At 35.6% G+C, this 23,302-nt stretch overlaps 1 long non-coding RNA gene across 1 annotated transcript; it reads right to left on the reverse strand.

Annotated features, from left to right (window-relative positions):
* Window positions 1-2,533: 2,533 nt before the first annotated feature.
* LOC106783084 (uncharacterized) lies at window positions 2,534-6,051 on the reverse strand. The gene is made up of 2 exons (XR_001380607.3): window positions 5,747-6,051; window positions 2,534-3,331 (listed from the first exon to the last, which is right to left on the reverse strand). It is a non-coding gene; the product is annotated as an uncharacterized lncRNA (long non-coding RNA).
* Window positions 6,052-23,302: the final 17,251 nt, after the last annotated feature.

A 23,302-nucleotide genomic window follows, 5' to 3' on the forward strand; every position in this document is an offset into this window, starting at 1 on the left:
GATAAGAAAGTACAAGTCAAAAATACTTCTGTTTTTCCTTCCAGAGTCAGAACTAAATGTGATAAGTCCTGTCCAAAAGCTTGCAATAGGGTGAGGGCGAAGTAGTCTCACATTCTGCAATGTTTTGCCAAAATCAGTGGTAGGCATAACATTAATTATTCTTCAATCATATATTGATTCATTAAAATCACTTAACAGTATTATATTAGTGATAGGAAAATAGCAATACTAAATGGGTTTGCACTCTTTCTCAAGTTTATTTACTTTATTTTTAAAAAGTACACAGAATTTCTTGTGTTTTCTGAAAACTTAATCATGAGGATTAACTAAATGATGTATGAGAAAGTGGCTAGCCCAGTATCTGACATATTTAGATTATTAAATGTACATTAATTCATTTATTCATTCACACATATAATGTAATTACAGTTCATTAATTGAAACAAGTCAGCTGTGGGGAGTTCGTTTAGATATCAAAATATTGTCCATGATACTCACTGCATGAATTCATCCCCTCAAAACATGTAAATGTCTTTTCAGACAAACCTGACAGTGTAAAGTGCCAGAAGGCAGAGTCATTTCTTTCTACACTTGCCTTGTAAGAACAATGCCACCAGTAAGTAGATACTGGATGCTCTTGACAAGGATAACTAACGGATCTTCTGTTTTGCCCTCTATGCTCCAAATAAACAGCCCCAATTATCTTTAATTTTGTTTCATCATTTATACTTCCTATCTTTCTGAGCATTTTGACTACTACTGACCACTCTCAAAACCGTCGCTGTGTTTGAGGATCAACAGGAATATTGAGGGTAAACAAACTTCAAAACGGTAAAATAATTCTCAGATGTAGTTTCAGTAATAAAAAAACATAGTTTTGGTGAAAATATGTTATCTTAGGTTGGGTTTCCTAAACAAAAACTGAGTAAGGTGTATTCTCCAAGTGGTTTACTAAGGAGACATCTGTAAGGAAGTGAGGGGAGTAGCACCGGGTAGGGGAAGAACCTTGGTAAAAATCTGGAACCAGTCAGAGTCTAGCCACAGCTTGATCTTGTGTGGATCTCTGGAGAATGGATAGCACCCCAGAATTGTCTTGATTTGAGACAAGGTGGTGGGACATTTACACTGCATACCAGTCAGTCATTGACTCTGGAGGGTAAAACCTCCCAGGAATCCCTGGGGGAGGTGACGTGTGTCAGTCTAGAACAGTTGTTCTCAACGCACGGTCCCCAGATCAGCAGGATCAGCATCACCTGGGAATTCGTTAAAAATGATTGTTCCTTGGGCCTCAGCCCAGACCTACTGAATCACAAACTCTGGGGGCGGGGCCCAGCAATTTGTGGCTTAACAAGCTATCCAGGTGATTCTGATACACACTAAAGTTTGAAAACCACTGGCTAAGGGCAGTTCTCCAGAGGAGAAAGCTGTGAGCCCTTAGCAGCAGTTCCTCACAGTATCGTGGGTTCAACAGCTCTGTGAAGGGAATTGGAGTGGACCACCAATAGCACCCACTACACATGTTAAACTGCTTCGGCTATATTTTGGTAAGTCATCTCTCTTGTATTAAACAGTGTTGGAGCTTCTGTAAGTTTGGTAGTTTAATATCTGCCTCACATGCATATGCCAGACATTCCTCATTCTAGAGAACCCCATAATACACCTGAATCACTTTGCCTTGGACCCTGCCTTCCGCATCACCCCACCCCGCTTCTTTGCAGGAGTGCTCCTCCTAGGGACCTATTTTTCAAAAACAAACCAGCCAATCCAGAGTTCACTTCCCCAACCAATTGGGCTCTCACACTCCAGGCCACTACACACCTGCCCTAATGACCCTAAGGGCCAGGTACTGGATAACTAGAGAGAGTCCCTTTGCCCCAGAGGCCATTGAAATTATTCAAACTAGCCAACCCTAAATCTGCTTACCCTGCCTTACCTGTTCCTTCCTGAGGACACCACAATAAAGACCCTCACCCAGATTTCCTCTCCCTCCTTCTGCCTCCTGAAGGACCTGACCCTCAGTGCTTCCCTGTGTGGCCCCCTGTGGCTTGGCATGGCTCCTCCCCTTGGGAATTGTAATAGTTTGTTACTGTTTTCAATGGCAGTCATTTTCTTGATCTGTTGGCCTTACTGTACCTCAAATTTTCTATTAATATGCTATAACTTAAAACACTTCTTTATCACAAGCCACTCCATAAGGGTGCACATGAGATTCAGAAGGTGGATTGAGGAGTCATACCGGTGTGTGTGAGAACAGTTGGCAACTCACGTCCATTGATTGGGAGCAAAATTTCAATTTGGGGTAGTTAAGGGAAAAAAGATTCCAAACAGACGCCATATAAAATTCTACTTCACATAACTCTCATAATGTGAATCCCCTTTCCTTTTACACAGAATTAAAATTCACAACAGAGATAGGGCAAATATTTGAGTTTTCTACATGAGACTTTGCCTAGAAAAGAAATTCAACTTGTCCTCTATGCCAGAATTTAAATAAACTTTTCCTTGAAACATCACACTTTGGTTGCAAGCATCCTTTTCATGCTCACATGCAAAACGTAGTTATAATTTTTATTATAAAAGCTGTAGTATGTATATTTATGATCAGAACAAAATAACAACAAATAACTCACTGGTTGCTTTCACAGTGAGAATGTGTATGCCAAGGCTGAAACAAGGTGACAAATAATAATAAACATTAAATAAAAATACTGAATGTAAAAAAGAATGTAATTATATAATGAAGCAATTTTCCTGCAGTAAGTAATGTGACATGCATTTTTTGGCATTGATTTTCATTAAGCATTTCTATGAATTGTTCAGAGTCAGAAGCAATACTTTATTAGATGTTGATTCTTCTTTATCAGTGTATGTTTCAATTCTGAGTGAAGATATTTTCTTTATGAAAGACGTAGATTCAAAAGCATAAACGCAGTCCCAGCTCTGGTGACCTTGTCTTTCAGGTATTCTCTGCTGTGCCAAACTGTGAAAACTGCAGGAGATCCGTTCATCTTCATCATATGTGTTTGATAGCAATTATTGAATTTTTAAAATTAAATAGTTTGCAGGCTATTTTAGAGTCCAAAATTTTCTGCCAAATTTTCTATCTTGTGAGTGATTTATTTGTAGGTCCAAAGCACCAGAGCCTATAAAGCTGTGGCCCAAAATATTCTCGCTCTCTATATAGATTAAAAGGTTTATCTCACTGGAGATGCAGCTAATTCTTTGCACTGATGCCAAAACCCAATGGTGTGTGACATGGACAACAGGTTATATAATCTCCAGTGGTCAAAGCTGGGCTGGACATTGGTGTCTTTCTCCTTTGTGAATTATTCTATGGGAAACAAAAGAGTTTTCAGTTACTTGAGTAATGAATCATTACCAGCATAACTCAAAACTTAATTTTACTTCTGATTTTAGCAGGACAATGGGAAGAATAATGTTCAATTGTTTACAGGGCTATTATCTTAGCTTTTAACCTGGAGGAATGTTTGATGAGCTTATCATTACCAGGCAAGCCTATCCCACACAGTGATGATATAAAAGAAGCCTATATTCCAAGACACATTGATTTGTTTATAAGCTTTAGTTTATATTTGGAGGAAAAAAGATTAAGAAATACAATTCATAATCCACAGTATTTTAAATACACTACTCTCCCCACCTTGTAAACTTTTTAAGCATAGAAAATTGCTTTCTGTATGTGCACCTCCTGATTTATTGTTCCATCACTCTCCTAACAAATTCAACTAAATGTGATGATCGTGGTAAAACAAGGATAATGGTAATTATTAATAATGTAGCTGTAATTTCATAAATGTTTATAGGTGTCAGGTGTTGTCCTAGGTGATTTGGATATATATTATTTTACTTTATTATGAGAGCAACCGTATTGGGTTCCTTTTCCAGATGAACCTGAGTTGAGCTCCAAATCCTATGTATGGGATGCTGGAATCCGGCAGACTGAGTTCAAATCCAAGCTCTGCCACTGACAAAGTAGGTGACTATGGACATATTAGTCGACCTCTAACACACATTATTTGACCTTTAAATAGGTGACAATTTAAAGGACCCTTAAAGAAAAGGTTGTTTTATAATGTGAATAATGCTTCTGATATACACTATTAGGTTTACTGCTGTAATGTCCTTTGAAGGGGTCCTCACCTATCCATACCCACAGCTGCTTTATGAGTCTGTATCCTCATATATTTCACCTACATAAAGCCTGTTCTCTTCTTCTGCCACCAGTGGTATTCTAGAGCAATCTGTACTGGCTTGTGAGAACACAACTGTTAAATATTCAGGATTTCTGAAATCTGGTTATTAAACCAGTGGCAGCTTTCAATCAGCCATAGTGGGATTATTTACACCAGGGAAATCTGTAAATTCTGCAAATCAGGGCTTTCTCCCACCCATGTCCCACTGGAGATCCACTTGACAAGCACATCAACCTTTACACCGCTGGCAGAGGAATATTCAAAAACATCTAATCACTTCTTGATATACTACTTCTATTCACTTCCCAATTCCTAGGGTCCAAACTACTTAGGATTACTTACAATCATTTTCATAACCTGTATGCAATGAGTCTTTCTAGCCACTCCAACTCTCACTTTTTGGTTCACACAATGTGTTTACACTGTGTTGCAGCAACTCTTACCTCTTATTCCCCAAACATACTATGAACTGCATGTCTCCATATTGTCATTCATGCTGTTTTGTCTGCCTGGAACTCCCTTCATATAATGTATACTAGGTAAAAATATTTTCTTCATGGTTCAGCTTTGTCTTCTAATCTGTGTAACTTCCTTAAAGCCCCTCCTACTCCAGGAAACCCCCACATTAACTGTTTCTTATAGCACGTTTGTAAATGTGAACATTGCACTTATCACACTCATTTTTATTTGCTTAGTTATCTAGGTGAGTAGATCCAAGTTCTGAGATCATGGCTTATTACCTAGAGGAGGTGTTTGTCAAATAAAAATTGTACCAGAGGGAGTTAAACAGACAAAGATGACTTTACTCAAAACTATTGCACTAGGAGAGAGGGATTGAACTCAACTCCCCTAAAAGAAAACGTAAGAGAGGTTTTAAGCACTGAGGTGAGCTAGTGGAAAAGTGCTAGAGGATGTTGGAGGACTGTGGCTGGTCAATGCGATTACTGCCATCTGTGTTTGCTAATTGGCAATTATCAAATTTGGGCTTTTACTTCCCCACAGAGACTGAGATATAGAGATCTTGTCAAGATGGCGGCATAGGTGGACTCTGAACTCAACTCTTCCCACAAACACAACCAGGTTACAACTATTCTTGGAAAAATTACCCCAGAGAGAGAACTGAAAACTGGATTAAAAGAAGCCCCACAACAAGGGACAGTCCTAACTGAGGTGGAAGAGGCAAAAATTCCTTCTGGAGAGAAAAAAGCCACCTTCATGTGTGGTGGAGCTTCACAGTCAGCAAGGTGAAAGCAACCCTAAAGTACACAGCTCTCCCTGAAGAGGTGGGGACCTGGGTGGGGTCATGTTACTGCTATAAGCATCCTTCAGATTTAGCACAACTGAGAAAAGTGTCATACTATCTGGCTTTACTGGCTACTGACTGCAATGGGGAATACCCCCAGGAAAGCTATAGACATAAGTGGAATAAAGCCAGTTCTTAAAGGGCCCTTTCACCAATTCAGCTGTCTCAGATAGCAACCTAAAATCATCAGAAATAAAAGTGCACAGTCCTTTAGTGAAAAGAGACTCACCTGATAGGCTCTGGGTGCATCTTGGTGAAAGATGAGACCTCTCTGGAGACTGAGACATTGGTTTTGGCCATTGTTGTGACCTAGTACAGGCATGCCGACACAGACGCCATTGGAGTTCTTCCCCTGGCCTGTTAGCCCAGGAGTCTGCCACACCCACTAGAGTGCAGACTTAATCCAATTCAGCCAGGGCAGGCAGCCTGCCCTAGGGACTGGCCCTGCAAACAGCAAGCTCTTGGGAAACTTTTCAGCCTGCGTAGACTGAATGCCTAGATTCTCTACAGGCAGACAAGTGTGTCTGCCTCTGTGGGGCAATGTCTGTGTGAAGGACAGGTGAACTGAAGGGGGCATTAATGGAGAGGTGGAGGCCTCTGCAGTGGGTGACTAGTTATGTTCTAGGGGATTGTGAAGTGTGCATGGACCAGGACTGTGTTGATGGTGTATGTGGACCTGTGAGGGGTGGGACTTTTCAGTGGCAGAAGACCTGTGCTTCACAAACAGCCACAAAAGGGATCGGCCCCACCTGTCAAAGCCTGAAACAATTGGTGCCCCCTGTGCCTGGGGCCAGCCCCACTCAGCTGCAATCCTGAGAGAGCTGACAACAACCTTTTAGGCCTGAGGCCTACAGCACCTGTAAGCCCTGAGCCTAGCAACCAGCTACACTGGGTGCCTACTCATTTAACAGGAAAACCGCAACAAAAATGTGCTTTTAGACCTTATAGCCAATGGTGCTGGGGCTCTCCAAACCCAATTTACAAACAGCCAGCCAGGGGGTGGAAAGCCTACACTCCCTGGGTACTTGCACTAAGAGCTGCATCAGCAGAAGGACACAAATAGCCCAAACAGAGGTCACTCCTGGAACATTTGGACTGGTGACAAGAGGGAAGCACACTGCTGGGCCTCAAAAGGTATCTCTTACATAAGGCCACTTCTAAAGAAACAGGAGACATAGCTGACTCTGCTACTACATAAATATAAGCACAGAGAAAGAGGCAAACAAGGAGGCAAAGGAATAGGTTCCAAGCAAAGGAACAGGACAAAATCCCAGAAAAAGAACTAAATGAAACAGACAAGCAATCTACCTGACAAAGAGTTCAAACAAAAACTCATAAGGATACTCACAAATATTGGGAGAAGACTGGATAAACACAGTGAGAATGTCAACAAAGAATTGGAAAATATAAAAAAGAACCAATCAGAAATGAAAAATATAATACTGGAAATGAAAATTTCAGTGGAGGGACTCAATACCAGAGTAGGTGATACAGAAGAATGGATCAATGAGCTCGGTGAAAGAGTAGAGGAAGTCACCAAGCTGAACAGATAAAAGGAAAAAGAATTTAAAAGAATGAGAACACTCTAAGGGAAGTCTGGGGCAATGTCAAGTGCACTAACATTCATATTAAAGGTGTCCCAGAAGGAGAAGAGAGAGATAAAGGGGCAGAGAATCTATTTGAAGAGATAATAGCTGAAAACTTTCCAAACCTAAGAAAGGAAACCGACATACAAATACAGGAAGCACAGAGAGCATCAAAAAAGATAGACCCGAAGAGGCCCACACCAACACATATTATAATTAAAATGTCCAAAATTAAAGATAAAGAGAGAATCCTAAAAGCTGGAAAAGAAAGGCAACAACTGACATACAAAGCAAAGCCCATAAGGCTATCAGCAGACTTCTCAGTCAAAACCCTATAGGCTAGAAGAGAGTGGCACAACTTATTTAAAGTGCTGAAAGGAAAAAAACTACAGCCAAGAAGACTCTATCCAGCAAGGTTATGATTCAGAACGGAAGGAGAAATAAAGAGTTTCCCAGGCAAGCAAAAGTTACAGGAGTTTATCACCAAAAATCCAGTTCTACAAGAAATACTGAAGGGACTTATTTAAGTGGGAAAGAGAAGACCACAAATAGGGATAATAAAATCATCCAAAAAAAAAAAAAAAGGCAATAAAACCACTGGTAAAGGCAAAAATACAGTAAAGGTAGCAGATCAACCATCTATAACAATATGAAGGTTAAAAGACAAAAGTACTAAAATTACCTATTTCACTGATAAAAGGGTAATGGACAGACACACACAAAATGAGAGATGGTATCAAAAACTTAAAATGTGGGAGGAGAGGAGTAAAAGAGTAGAGCTTTTAGAAAGGGGTTAAACTAAAGAGACCATCAACTTAACACAGATAGCTATAGATGTACGTTATTATATATGAAACTCATGGTAATCACAAACCAGAAACCTATAATATATAAACAAATAAGTAAGAGGAAAGAAGTCTATCAAACCACAAGAGAAAAGAGCAAGAGAAAAAGAAAGGAATAGAGAAGAACTACTAAAACACCCAGAAAAAAAGGTAACAAAATGGGAATAAGTACATAATTATCAATAGCTACTTTAAATGTTAGTGGGATAAATGCTCCAATGAAAAGGCATAGGGTGGCCAACTGGATAAACAAACAAGACCCGTATATATGTTGATACATGAGACACATTTCAGACCTAAAGACACTCACAAACTGGATGGGTGAAAAAAATTGCTCCATGCAAATGGCAAAGAAAAGAAAGTAAGGGTAGCAATACTTATATCAGACAAAATAGACTTTAACACAAAAACTGTAGCAAAAGACAAGGCAGGGCCCTACATAATGATAAAGGGAAAAATCGAAGAAGAGGATATAACACTTGTAAATATTTATGCACCCCATATAGGAGCACCTAAATATACAAAGCAATTATTAACAGACATAAAAGGGGAAATAGACAGTAACACAATAATAGTAGGGGAGTTTAGCACTCTACTTTCACCAATGGATAGATCATCCAAACGGAGGATCAATAAGAAAACATTGGCTTTAAATGACACCTTAGACCAGACGGACTTAGTAGGTATATATAGAACATTCCATCCAAAAACTACAGAATACACATTGTTTTCAAATGCACATGGAACATTCTCCAGGGTTGATCACATAGTAGGCCAGAAAACAAGTCTCAATAAATTTAAGAAGATCAAAGTAACACCAAGCATCTTTTCTGACCACAAACGTATGAAAGTAGAAATCAACTACAGGAAGAAAATCAGAAAAGCCACAAATGTGTGGAGATTAAACAAAATGCTACAGAACAACGATTGGGTCAATGAAGAAATCAAAGGAGAAACCAAAAATACCTGGAGGCAAATCAAAATAAAAATGCGACATCCCAAAATCTATGGGATACAACAAAAGTGGTTCTAAGAGGGAAGTTTACAGCAATTCAGGCCTGCTTCAACAAACAAGTAAAATCCCAAATAAACAATCTAACAGGGCACCTAAAGGAAATGGAAAAACAAAGCCCAAAATCAGCAGAAGGAAGGAAATAATAAAAATCAGAGCAGAAATAAATGAAATAGAGACTAAAATGACAATAGAAAAAAATCAATGAAACCAAGAGCTAGTTCTTTGAAAAGGCACATAAAATTGACAGACCTTTAGCTAGACCCACCAAGAAAAAAAGAGAGAAGGCTCAAATAAATAAAATCAGAAATGAAAGAGGAGAAATTACAATGGACAGCTCAGAAATACAAAAGATTATAAGACAATACTGTGAAAAACTATACACCAACAAACTGGATAATATAGAAGAAATGGATAAATTCTTAGACTCATACAACTTTCCAAAACTGAATCAAGAAGAAGTAGAGAATTTGAATAGACCAATCACCAGTAAGGAGATCGAAACAGCAATCAAAAAGCTCCGAAAAAATAAAAGTCCTGGACCAGGTGGTTTCCCTGGTGAATTCTACCAAACATTCAAAGAAGACTTAATACCTATTCTTCTAAAACTCTTCCACAAAATTGAAGAGGAGGGAAAGCTTCCCAACTCATTCTACGAAACCAACATTATCCCGATACCAAAACCAGACAAGGACAACACAAAAAAAGAAACTTACAGACAATATCACTGATGAACATTGATGCAAACATCCTCAACAAAATACTAGCAAATCAAATACAACAATACATTAAAAAGATCATACATCATGATCACGTGGGATTTAGTCCAGGGATGCAGGGATGGTTCAACATCCACAAATCTATCAACATGATACACCACATTAACAAAATAAAGAAGAAAAATCACATGATCATCTCAATAGATGCAGAGAAAGCATTTGACAAGATAAAGCATCCATTTTTTATAAAAACTCTAAGTTAAAATGAGTATAGAATGAAAATGCCTCCATATAATAAAGGCCATATATGACTAACAAACAGATAATATCCTCAATGGAGAAAAACTGAAAGGTATCCCTCTAAGAATAAGACCCAGACAAGGATGCCACTTTCATCACTCTTATTTAACATAGTATTGGAAGTCCTAGCTAGAGCAATCGGGTAAGAAAAAGAAATAAAACGGATCAAAATTGAAAAAGAAGAAGTGAAACTGTCACTATTTGAAGATGACATGATTTTATATATAGAAAACTCTAAAGAATCCACTAAAATACTTTTAGAAATAATAAATACAGTAAGTTGCAGTACACAAAATCAACATACAAAAATCACTTGCATTTCTATACACTAACAATGAAGTAGCATAAAGAGAAATTAAGAACACAATTCCATTTACAACTGCAACAAAAAGAATGAAATATCTAGGAATAAACTTAACTAAAGAGGTCAACGATCTGTACACCAAAAACTGTAAAACGTTGTTGAAAGAAATTAAAGACATAAAGAAATGGAAAGGTATTCTGTGCTCTTGGATTGGAAGAATTAATACAGCCAAAATGTCCATACTTCCTAAATCAGTCGATAGATTCAATGAAATTCCTATCAAAATTCCAACAACACTTTTCACAGAAATAGAACAAAGAATCTTAAAATTTATTTGGAACAACAACAGACCCCAAATAGCTGAAGGATTACCAAGAAAAAAGAACAAACCTGGAGGTATTGTACTCCCTGATTTCAAAATATACTACAAAGCTATAGTAACCAAAACAGCATGGTATTGGCACAAAAACAGACACACATATCAATGGAACAGAATCAAGAACCCACAAATAAATCCACACATATATGGACTGCTGATTTTTGACAAGGGAGCCAAGTCCATCCAATAGAGATAGGAGAGTTTCTTCAATACATGGTGTTGGGAAAACTGGACAGCCACATGTAAAAGAATGAAAGTAGACCATTATCTTACACCATGCACAAAAATCAACTTGAAATGGATTAAACAATTGAATGTAAGACCTGAAATCATAAAACTTCCAGAAAAAAACATAGGCAGTATGCTCTTTAACATCAGTCTTAGCAGCATTTTTTCAAATATCATGTCTGACTGGGTAAGCGAAACAAGAGCAAAAACAAACAAATGGGGCATCAAACTGAAAAGCTTCTGCACAACAAAGGAAACCATCAACAAAACAAAAAGATAACCTAACAATTGGAAGAAGATATTTGCAAACCATATATCAGATAAGGGGTTAATATCCAAAATAGATGAAGAACTCATATGTCTCAACAACTAAAAAACCAACAACCCAAATAAAAAATGGAGAAAGAGTGAACAGAGATTTATCCAAAGAAAATATATGGATGGCCAACAGGCAGATGTTCAATATCATTAACTTATCAGGGAAACGCAAATAAAAACTGCAATGAAATATCACCTCACTCCAGTCAGAATGGCTGTAGTTAATAAGACAGGAAACAAGAAGAGTTGGAGAGGATGTGGAGAGAAGGGAAGCCTTGTACACTTCTGGTAGGAGTGCAAACTGGTGCAGCTACTATGGAAAACAGTATGGAGTTTCCTCAGAAAATTAAGAATAGATCTACCATATGATCCAGCTATCCCACTGATCATATTTATCCAAAGAACTTGAAAGCACAAATGCATAAAGATACTTGCACCCCTATGTTCATCGCAGCCTTATTCACAATAGGCAAGACTTGGAAGCAATCTAGGTACCTATCAAGGGATGAATGAATAAAGATGATGTGGTATATATACACATAGAATACTTACTCAGCTATAAGAAATGATGAAATCCGGCCATTTGTGACAACATGGATGGACCTTGAGGGAATTATGCTGAGTGAAATAAGTCAGAGGGAGAAAGTCAAATACCGTATGATCTCACTCATAAGTAGAAGATAAAAACAATGACAAACAAACACATAGCAACAGAGATTGCATTAGTGGTTACCAGAGGGGAAGGGGGGAGGGAGGATGGCCAAAGGGGTGATTAGGCACAGTGTGTGGTGATGGATTGTAATTAGTCTTTGAGTGGTGAACAGAATTTGAAATATGTTATGATGTATACCTGAAAGTTATACTATGTTATAATCTGATGTTACTGCAATAAGAGAAAAACGAGACTGAGATATGGGGACTCTGTCTTTCGTGATGATTACATTTCAAAGAGAGAGTTTCCAGATCCTTTTTTCTCATTATTTTTACTCTTTTATGAGATATAATTGACATATAACATTGTATAAGTGTAAAGTGTGTAACACAATGACTTGATATGTGTATACATTGTAAAATGATTACCACAATAAGTTTAGTTAACATCTATCACTTCATATAGTTAAAACTTTCTTTGCCTGTGATGAGAACTTTTAAGATCTACTCTCTTAGCAACTTTCAAATATACAATATAGTATTGTTACCTAGAATCATCATGTTGTACATTATATCCCCAGAAATTTATCTTATAACTGGAAGTTTGTACTTTTTGAATACCTTCACCCATTTTGCTACTCTCCTTGCCACCCACCTCCTTTGGCAACAACCAATCTGTTTTGTATATCTATGAGTTTGTTTGCTTTGTTCTGTTTTATTTTGTTTTGTTTTTTAGATTCCTCATATAACAAGGGAGCTTGTGCAGAGTTTGTCTTACACGGACTTATTTCAGTTAGCATAATGCCCTTGAGGTCCATCTATGTTGACACAAATGGCAGGATTTCCTTCCTTTTAATGGCTGAATAGTATTCCACTGTGTGTGTGCATGTGTGTGTGTTTATCACATTTTCTTTATTCATCTGTCAATGGACACTGAGGCTATTTCCATGTCTTGGCTATTATAAATAACGCTGGAGTGACCAAGAGAGTGCAGATATTTTTTGAGATAGGTGACTCTGTTTCCTTTGAATAAATATCCAGAAGTGGAATTGCTGGATTGTATGGTACTTCTAACTCTTTGAGGAACCCTTTCTATTTTCCATAATGTCTGTACCAATTTACATTCCCACCAGCAGTGTACAAATGTTCCCTTTTTTCCACAATCTTGTCAACGTTTGTTATCTCTTATCTTTTAACACTCGCCATTCTAACAGGTGTGAGATGATATCTCATTGTGGTTTTGATTTGCGTTTCTCTGATTACTGTTGTTGAACACCTTTTCAGGTACCTGTTGACCATTTGAATATCTTTGGAAAAACGTCTATTCAGGTCCTTTGCCCATTATTTAATTGGATTATTTGTTTTTTTTACTATTGAGTCATATGAGTTCTTTATATATTTTGGATATTAACCCTGCTATGAGATGTGTGGTTTGCAAATATTTTCTCCCATTCTGTAGGTTGCCTTTTCATTTTGTTGATCATTTCATTTGCTGTGCAGAAGCTTTTTAGTTTGATGTAGTCCCATTTGTGTAATTTTTATTTTGTTGCATGTGCTTGACATATCATATCCAAAAAATCACTGCCAAGACATGTGAGGAAGCTTTTTCCATTTTCTTCCAGAAGTTTTATGTATACAGGTCTTATATTTAAGTCTTTGATCTGTTTCAAATTAATTTTTGCAAGTGGTTTAAGATAGGAGTCTAGTTTCATTCTCTTGCATGTGAATATCCAATTTTCCCAGAACAATTTATTAAAGAGACCGTTTTTCCCCATTGAGTATTCTTGGCTCCTTTGTCAAGTATTAGTTGACCTTATACGCATGGGTTTATTTCTGGGCTTATTTCTACAGTCAGGAAGATACCTGTCTAAAGTCTAGTTACTCTGAGGGGAACATTAACATAATCTTGGTCATGCTTAAAAAATGTCTTAAGAATTGTATTTGACCAATGATGTGAATCCCATTAGTCAACGCATTCTAACCATGTTTATGACTAAAAGCAATTAATATGGTAACCTTTCTATATAGACTGTGTTAGTAATTTTATTAAGGGTGACTACCAATTGATGTTATTTTGGGATGTTTTCCTAATGGTCTGCCTAAATCAATGTTCCTAAAAAGCTGTGTGTAAATAAACACCTTATAAATAAAATCATATTTTAAATGTAGTAAAATACTTGACACTTAAAGGACTCTTAAAGGGACAGTTATTTATCTTGGTGATAATACCACAAAATTAAACATTTTATAAAAATTTATTTCATATACTGTTCCCCCTTAAAAAGAACTGAGGTACCTCTGGTATGCTGGGGATATTCGAATTCTTGATCTCAGTTCTGGTTATCCAGGTGTTTATGAAATCTATTGAACTAGACCTTTACATGTACACTTTTCTGAATACGTATATAGTGTTTCAATAAGTGCATTTTTCTGAAAATTAATGTGCTTCAATATAAAAAGATATAGAAAATCATGACGTGAGATTTGGAGTTATAGGCCTTGGCTTATATACCTAAAGCAAGTTGCTTAATTACTCTGTGTGTCAGTTTCTGGATCTGTGTTGTAATTCATTATCTGACTTACTCATCCTTTAGATCAAAAGGGATCATGTAGGTAAAATACAGTATATAAATTACAAGTTAAATACAAATGTAAATTATTATAAGCATATTAATGTCTATAATATTGTATCTTATTTAGAGTCTATTACTTGCTCACATGACCCTGAAGTGGAAAATGATTCATGCTCTCTGCAATTGGTTTATGCTAAATTAATTTATTTTACTTTTGCCTTTTAACAGCAAATTTTTATCTCTTGGTCTTATCAAAGGATTTTGTTCTGAGGGGAAAATAAACTTGTTTCCAATTTGTCAACATTTTATATGAAAACTTGCTAACATAGAACAAAGTTGAGAAAAATGTACAGTCAAACCTGTATATCTGCCACTTCGATTTTCTGATTTCCTCTTACTTTATGATATATAATTTCACTACATAGAGTAAAATTCACCTATAAGTGTAAAATGTTATGAGTTTTGACTGACAAATATATTTATATAACCACCACCATAATAAAAATACGCAAAATTTCATTACCTTGAAGATTCTGAGCGCCAGTCTGCAGTTGATCCTTTCCCCCACTCAGTCCCTGGCAACCACTGATAGGATTTCTGTCCCCATACTTTTGCCTTTTATAGAAAGTTGTATAAATGGAATCTTATAGTAGGTAGCCTTTTGAATTTGACTTTTTCACTTGAAATAATGCCATTCAGGTTCATCCTTGTTATTGCATGTATTAGTGGTTATCTCCTTTTACTTGCTGCATGTCATGCCATTGTTTAGCTCTACCACGATTTGTTAATCCATTCACCAGTTTATTAACATTTGGATTCTCTCCCGTTCTTTGGTCATTATAAATAAAACTGATAAAAACTTTCACCAATAGGTTTTTGTATGGAAGTTTCATCTCATTTCTCTTGGAAACATTTTCTCTTGGAGAAGCTTTCTGTTCCTAGGAGTGGGATTGCTGGATCACATGGTAGGGTGTGTTTAACTTGATATGATATTGCAAAACTATTTTCCAAGGTGGTTGGACCATTTTGCCTCCTCATGACAATGTATGAGGACCCTACTTGCCCCTCCCCTTTGCCAGAACTTAAAATTGTCAGTTTTATCTTTGTTTTTACTTTTTTTTATAGCCATTCTAATGGATGTATAGAGATATCACATTGTTTTAATTTTCTTTTCCATAATGACTAATTACATTGAGTAACTTTATGTTCATATGCTCATTTGCTATCCATGTTTTTGCTAGCATGTCTGTTCAAGTCTTTGTCCTTTTTTTTTCATAATTGGACCTTTATGTTTTCCTTAGCAAATTGTAAGAGTTCTTTATATGTTCTGTAAACATGTCCTTTATCAGTGTCCTTTGCAAATATTTCTCTATTGTTTTTATATTTGTATTTATATTCATGTTCAGTCCGATTTTTATTATTTCCTTCCTCTACCTTGGATTTAATTTTGTCTCCTTCTAATTTCTTTAAGGTATAGGATTAGATTTACTTTGGGATTCTTCTTTCCTAATATAAACATATGGTTTATAAACTCTCATTTAGGCACTATAGCTGCATCTCACACGTTTATATATATATATAAATTTTATTCAATCCAAAATGTTTACTAATCTCCTTGTGACTTTCTCTTTGACCTGATGTTATTTAGAAGTGCGTTTGCTTGAGGAATTTTCCGCATATCCTTTTGTAACTAGTTTTCTTGGTTTTTGTTTCCAATTCTTTGTCTGTTAAATTTTATTATAAGGTCTAAAATACAGTCACCTGGTGAATGTTTCATGAGTGCTTGAAAATAATGTGTGTTCAACTGTTGGTTGTTGGAGTGTTCAATTAGGTCATATTGATTGATGGTATTGTTCAAGTTTTATATATCCTTAAATGTTTTCCCATCTCTGGGTAGGAAAGTCTCTACCTGTAATTGTAAACTTGGCTCTCTTCAAGTTCTATCAGTTTCTTCATATATTTTGAAGGAAATGTGCATATATACATGCAGTCGTTATATTTTCTTAGTTGGTCTCTTCATCACTTTGAATTTCCCCTCTTTATCTCTGATATTTTTTGTTCAGATGTCTACATTTTCTGATATTGGTACAGCAAACTCATCTTTCTTCTAATTACTGTTTGCATTGAACATCTTTCCCATCATTTTAATTTTAGCATATCTACATTTACATATTTAAAGGAGATTTCTTTTAGACAGTATATAATTTCTTGATTTTTAAAATCTAATCCACCAATCTTTTGTATTGGGTGTTTAGAATATTTGTTATAGCTTAACATGCTAAACTATTTGGTTTATTATAATTGCTATGATTGAATTTAAATCTACAATCTTGCTAGTTGTTTTCTGCTTGTCTCATCTCTTCTTTTTTCCTTTTATTCCTTATTATGAAAACAAAATAATTATTTTATGAGTCCATATTATTTCCACTATTGGTTTCTTAGTTTTATTTCTTTAAGTTTTAGTGGTTTCATCAACCCAAACTATACAATATTAATATATCGTAGTGTACTTTTAAACAATATTATATCATTTCACATAGTGTTTAAACCTTACAACAATATACTCTAACTCCTCCATGTCATCCTTTATGCTATATTGGTCATACATTTGAATTTTGCATATATTGTAAGCACCACAAGACCATGTTATTATTTTGTTTTAGATGGTTGATTATTTTCAACTGAATAAAACTAGACAAAAAAAGATGTTTTTACCTCCTTTTTTTTTTTTTTTTATTACCATTCTAAGCACTCTTCTTCTATTTTTGTAGATCCAAGTTTTCATCTTGGGTCCTACTCTTTGTGCCTGAGGAATCTCCTTCAACATTTCTTACAGCACAGTTTTTCTGGCAATAAATTTTCTCAGCTTTTTTTTTTTTTTGGTCTAGCAAAGTCTTTATTTTGCCTTTATTTTATTTTTTAAGATTTTTTTGCTGGGATAGAATTCTAGGTTGAAAATTTGTTTTTATTTTCCTTTAGTGCTTTATGTCTGGTTTGCATAGTTTCTGATGAGAAGTCTGATGTTATTCTTTCTTCTTTTATCCTCTCCTTCTGGATCTCTAATTATACATCTGTTAGATTTAATGGTTTAAGATTGTCTCATGAATGACCTTGTCTCTTGACTTGACAGTCTGATATTTTATTTTCACTCTTTTTCTCTTTATGTTTAATTTTGGATAATTTTTATTGACATAAATTCAAGTTTCCTGATTCTTAACTTTGTTTATTCTTCTGATAATTCTATTGAAAGAATTCTCCATTGTTGATATCATGCTTTTATTTTTAGCATTTTCTTTTTTTTTCTTTGAGAAAGATTAGCCCTGAGCTAACTACTGCCAGTCCTCCTCTTTTTGCTGAGGAAGCCTGGCCCTGAGCTAACATCCGTGCCCATCTTCCTCTACTTTATTTGTGGGACGCCTACCACAGCATGGCATGCAAAGTGGTGCTATGTCTGCACCCAGGATCTGAACTGGCAAACCCCGGGGCACTGAGAAGCAGAACATGCACACTTAACTGCTGTGCCACTGGGCTGGCCCCATTTTTAGCATTTTCATTTGACTATTTTCTATGGTTTTAATTTCTCTGATGAAATTGCCTATCTGTTCATAAATGTTGTTCAATTTTTCCATTAAATCTTTTAACATATAAATCATAGTTATTCCAAAATCCTAAACTGATAGTTTCACCATTTGGGTAACTTTTATTTGGGTCCTGGTGATTGTTTATTTGTTGACAATGGGTCACATTTTCTTCCTTGGTTTACGTATCTCAATTTTTGATGGAATGCCAGATATTGTGTAATGAAGAACAGAATAGGCTAATGAAAATAAAGTTCATGCCCATTGATGGGCACAGCTCTTCTTCTGTCAGGCATCTAGAATAAGGTTTGAGGGGCTGGCCCCATGGCAGAGTGGCTAAGTTCTTGCACTCTGCTTCAGCGGCCCAGGGTTCAGATCCTGGGCACGGACATGGCACCGCTCATCAGACCATGTTGAGGTGGTGTCCCATGTGCCACAACTAGAAGGACCACAACTAAAATATACAACTATATACTGGGGGGATTTGGGGAGAAAAAGCAGAAAAAAAACCCATACAAGTTTGGAATAAAGTTTGAGTCTGTCTAGTCAGCTGAGTTTGGCTTAAGTTTTGTTGTTGCTATCATGATTCAAATTCCTCCGAGTGTTGGTTGCCTTTTACTTTGTTCTTAATGTATGCTTCGGTGCTGGAGTGTTTTTCTCAACATTCATAGTCACTTTGAGCTTCCAGCAGTTCCTTCAAACTTGTGCTACAGATAAGGGTTGCTACCTCCCTACTCCTCCCTCAGTGTTAGACTGGTGTTGCTTCTTACTCAGTGCTAGGTTCTTGTTTCAGGCAATGTATTTTGTGTTGGTTTAATCCAGCTTCTGTCTTAGGCATATCCTAAGAACCTAGAGCCCAGAGGTGAAACATTTTCAGCATTCCTGGCCTTTATTCTGTTGTTGTTCAAACTGAACATTGTATTTGTGGTCTTAGATAACAGTTTTCTCTCTCTTCCCCAGTGGGGTATAAATGTAGCTTCCTAGGCTAAAGCTGATTTCATACCTCTCCTCCAGATGGATCTTGCTTATATGTCTCTCTTGGAATAATGGATTTTTTTTCCTGTGTCCTGATAGTGAAAAGTTCCTCGGCTCCCCTTCCAGTTGAGTAAAAGTTTTTCTTTGTATGAAATGAAGGTCCAGAAAAGAGAATACATTTTGAGTCTGTCTCTTCCACCTCTGACAACCATGTCTACCTTCCTATGACTCTCTTTGAACTCCTATTCTGTCCCAATCTTCATTGTGAGTACCTGGTGGAGGCCACTAAAGAAGAGCTTACAAGTGAGTGCAAACTCCTCTTTTTTTCTGGGTTCCCCAGGTGTTTCAAACTTGGCCTTTAATTTTTCCCATGGCCTTTAAGATTGTGTTGAAATTTTAGCTGATTTCTTCTTACTTGCTTGAATGGCAGCTATATCTTTCTCCCACTTTCTGCCACAGGTGACAGAGTGGATTTTCCCTATCTTGCCTTGGAGGATCTGCTTCTTCTTTAAAATTTAGTTATTTATTTGCTTGAGTAAACTCAGAAAAGCTCCATGATGGTCTCAAGAGAATATGACAAATAATTTATCCTTCAAAAATATAGTCATGTGCTATTTTGATATTTGGGATTTTTAAATACTGTATAGATTGACATTACTGGATGTCATTTCTAAATAACAATGATAAACATGTTGACATATTCTTATTAAGTAGTTGGATTTCAAGATAAACTTTTAAAAAAAAAATTTTAAGGCATCCAGACATAATGAACAAATCACAAGGGAGAAAAATCTAGTTGGCCTCAGACTTCTCTATCAGCACACAATGTTCAAAAAGATTATATCCAATCAAAGGTGTTTAAGCTTCAACACAAGTAGGCATTCACAGACATGAAAGGAGTCAAGGAATGTAGTAGCACTTGTGAACTAAATTTCGAAGGAAATCTGTTTGATTGTTTTATGATTTATTGAGTATTAAATCCATTATAATATAAAATATGGTCCTATAAGAAACTCCAAATGCTATTTTAAAAAAATAGCTATATAAATAAAATATTTTAAATATCTTTCTATCCCTGGAGGAAGGGAGTAGACCGAGGAGGGTCTAAGAGTCTAATTTTACTATTTCCTCATATTTCATATCAAGAAGTCAACCAATTCTCTAAAAATTAACATGAAACTTTAAAAATAACACTCTCATCAATATTTTTAATATTTCCCCACTTGAATTTAGAAACATTTAAAAATAAACATTATTGTAAGTATCTATCTAGAGTTAAAAAATTTTCTCTAGCTTCACATTGATTGTTGTCAATATGTCTATCTATAGTCAATGATATTTACTTCTGTCTTTTCTGTATGACTACATAGAGAGATGTCTGCAGTCACCAATGCAAAGTTCAATTGTTTGTGGATGGTGCATGTGGGATAACTTCATTAATAAATATGTACTTTGGGGTATTACTATATACTTAAAAATGATCAGGTATGATTTTACAAAATATTATTCTTTCAAAAAGAATATTATCAAATTAAATATATTCAATTCTCATTTAGGAACACTCTGCCTGTAAGAATCCTCTTCAGCTGGCTTTTGTGGTTGATGCTTTCTGAGATTTTAATCATTCCCCATAGGAAGAGTTTCTAGATTTATAACTGGTAAGTAATGTTTCTTGGTCACATAGGGTCTGTTTTAAAAAATGAAGACTCTACTCTTTTTCTGGACATAAAAGAATATTGTGAATATTTTCTCTCCCTGGATCATCTTAAATTGAGTTGCTTTATTTCCGGTATGGTATTCTGATTCTCTGTCTTTCATCTTGGCTGGGAAAGTTCATCTGGAAACTTGACTGATTTTCTTCTCTGTTTTGCTTTGCTAACCCTCACACATTTCCATCCATCTACTCAACTCCCCACATGCTTCACCGTGAGAACTAGACACTGGTCAATCAATTCATACTTTTTACTCTTTAGGGCACTCCGTAGTATTTGAAATTATCCTAGATACATTTCTGTGTTTATGCTTCATTGCTTTGCTCTTCCTTACCTCAGAACACTTTTCAAAGTGCCTTCATTAGAATCCTTGTCCAAAAAGCTGAAAAGTAGTTTGATTGAGCAACACAGAGATTTCTCATGAAACATATGTACATATGTTTGTGTACTTAGTTTTTAAAATATTTGCTATTTTACAGAACCATTTTTATATTGTCCACAGTCCATTTTCAGTAAAGCACTTTACAAGATGAAATCTATCCCTGTGATAATATACAAATAGTGGCTAACTATTCTTTAATACTCACTGTGTCTTAGGAATTATTCTAAATGCTTTACACATATTAACTCATTTAGAATAACCCTATAAAGTGGGTAGTATTATGCTTATTTTGAATATAACAAAACTGAAGAATGGAACATGTAAGTAACTTGCCTAAAGTCCTAGAGTGTGAAGTGGTACCACCAGGAACACAGGTTTTGGTAAAATTTTCTTTATAATCATATTATCTTAATTCTTTGAATAATTGTTATTTATCTTTGTTTACATATATATATATATATACACAATGTCATAGCAAATTTGCATATAATACATAGAAAAAATGTAAAACATCTTTTCTTGTTTAATTACTAAATTTATTATACTTTGCTTTTCTACAAAATAAGGCAAAATATATTTTAAAGTGAATTTGGATCCTAGAATAATATGAAGATTGTTTAAAGAGAATCTACGCTCCCTACTTTTGAAAAATTAGTGAAAGGTATGGTAAATATGTTGCTTTAAGAACCGAAAATATTCGTGGATTAGTAAATTTAATAGAAATTATAATAGTGCTATGATTGTTGTGAGCTAGAAATACTTTTCTCATTCTTTACTTAATATGTCTGAATGATCATAGTTCAACTAAAAATTATGAGTTAATTTCCCTGATATTCTTTAACTATTGGTGTCAATGGAAGAAGCACTTCCATAAAAAGTTTGTTATATATGGAAACTGAGAGAGAAGACTTTTCAAAATGTGTAACTACAGGAATATGACAAGAATAATGTTATCCAGAATACATAATCATGACTAAGTTTTGTCATAATTTTTAAACAAAATAATAAAACCTATGATATGAGTTCCTTTACTTAAAAAAGCATATGAATCTAAAAGACCAAACAAGCAAACATGTTTGAAATGACACGTTGATTTTAGTCTTATATTCAAATAGCATCTACTATATATTAATAGTGACAGCTGCAAAATGCCATGCCATTTACTGTTCATGTGTTTCTTTTTAGTTCAGCTCGACATAAATCTGGAATGCAGACTATTTTAGATGTGATTTTCAAGGATTTAATCAGACTTGAAGAAATGAAGCCCTGGGGGAAAGACATCAACCTATTCTTAGAGGACATGAGAGAGAGAATTTTTAATAATTTTGAAACCCAGGTGAAGTCGAGTATTATCCCTGGACTCTTGATAGAAGTTTTGTGAATCATTTTTTTTATTCTTATGCCATCAAAAATGTCAGGTAAGTCAAGACCATATTATTAGCCAGTCATGGTGTCCTATTGATTCCCTCTCAGCATTTCTCTCTTCTCGTCTCCAATGACACTGCCCGAGTTCAAAATTTTGTCTTTATGATTTAAACAGTCTCCTTCTCTGCCTTTATTTTTCCTTTCCATATCACAACTCTCTCACCTAAAACCAATCCATTTTTAGTGCTGTCATAAGGACTTTCTAAAACTCCTATCTGATGGAATCACTCTTTAAAATCTTGAATACAGAGCCAGACTGCCTGGATATGAATCTTAGCTATTAGTTTTGGAAGCTTGAGAATGTCATTTAACTTCTTAGTGCCTTAGATTTGGATTTTTTCTCCATGTATACAATAGGGATAATAATGGTAGCTAACTCAATGAGGTTGTTACAGGAAGTAAATGAGTTAATGTTCATGGATTGTTAAGAATAGTACCTGGTACAGAGTAAGCAATATAGGCACTATTTTATGGAAGAATAAAAGAAAAATAATAAGTCCTATAATCTAAACAAGTGTAGGCAGTCCTTATGACTATTATATACATATGTTATTTACATATGTATGCGTGTTTGCATATAAAATCAAACAGCTGGTTTAGTGTCTGTCCTTATTTGACACCAGAAAGTTTTACTCATTGCAAAAAGACAGGATTAGAAGAAATGTAAAATTGTCGGAGTGGGAGTCCAAAAAAACTTTAATAACTGGTTCCAAATAGATATAGGAATGAAAATGAAAGCAAAGCAGACATATTGATGGCAAGAGTGCCCTTTCTCTGGGATGTAGAGAACAGGGGAGA

Source organism: Equus caballus, chromosome 4, assembly GCF_041296265.1.
Source record: "Equus caballus isolate H_3958 breed thoroughbred chromosome 4, TB-T2T, whole genome shotgun sequence".
In the NCBI taxonomy this organism is placed as follows: Eukaryota; Metazoa; Chordata; class Mammalia; order Perissodactyla; family Equidae; genus Equus; species Equus caballus.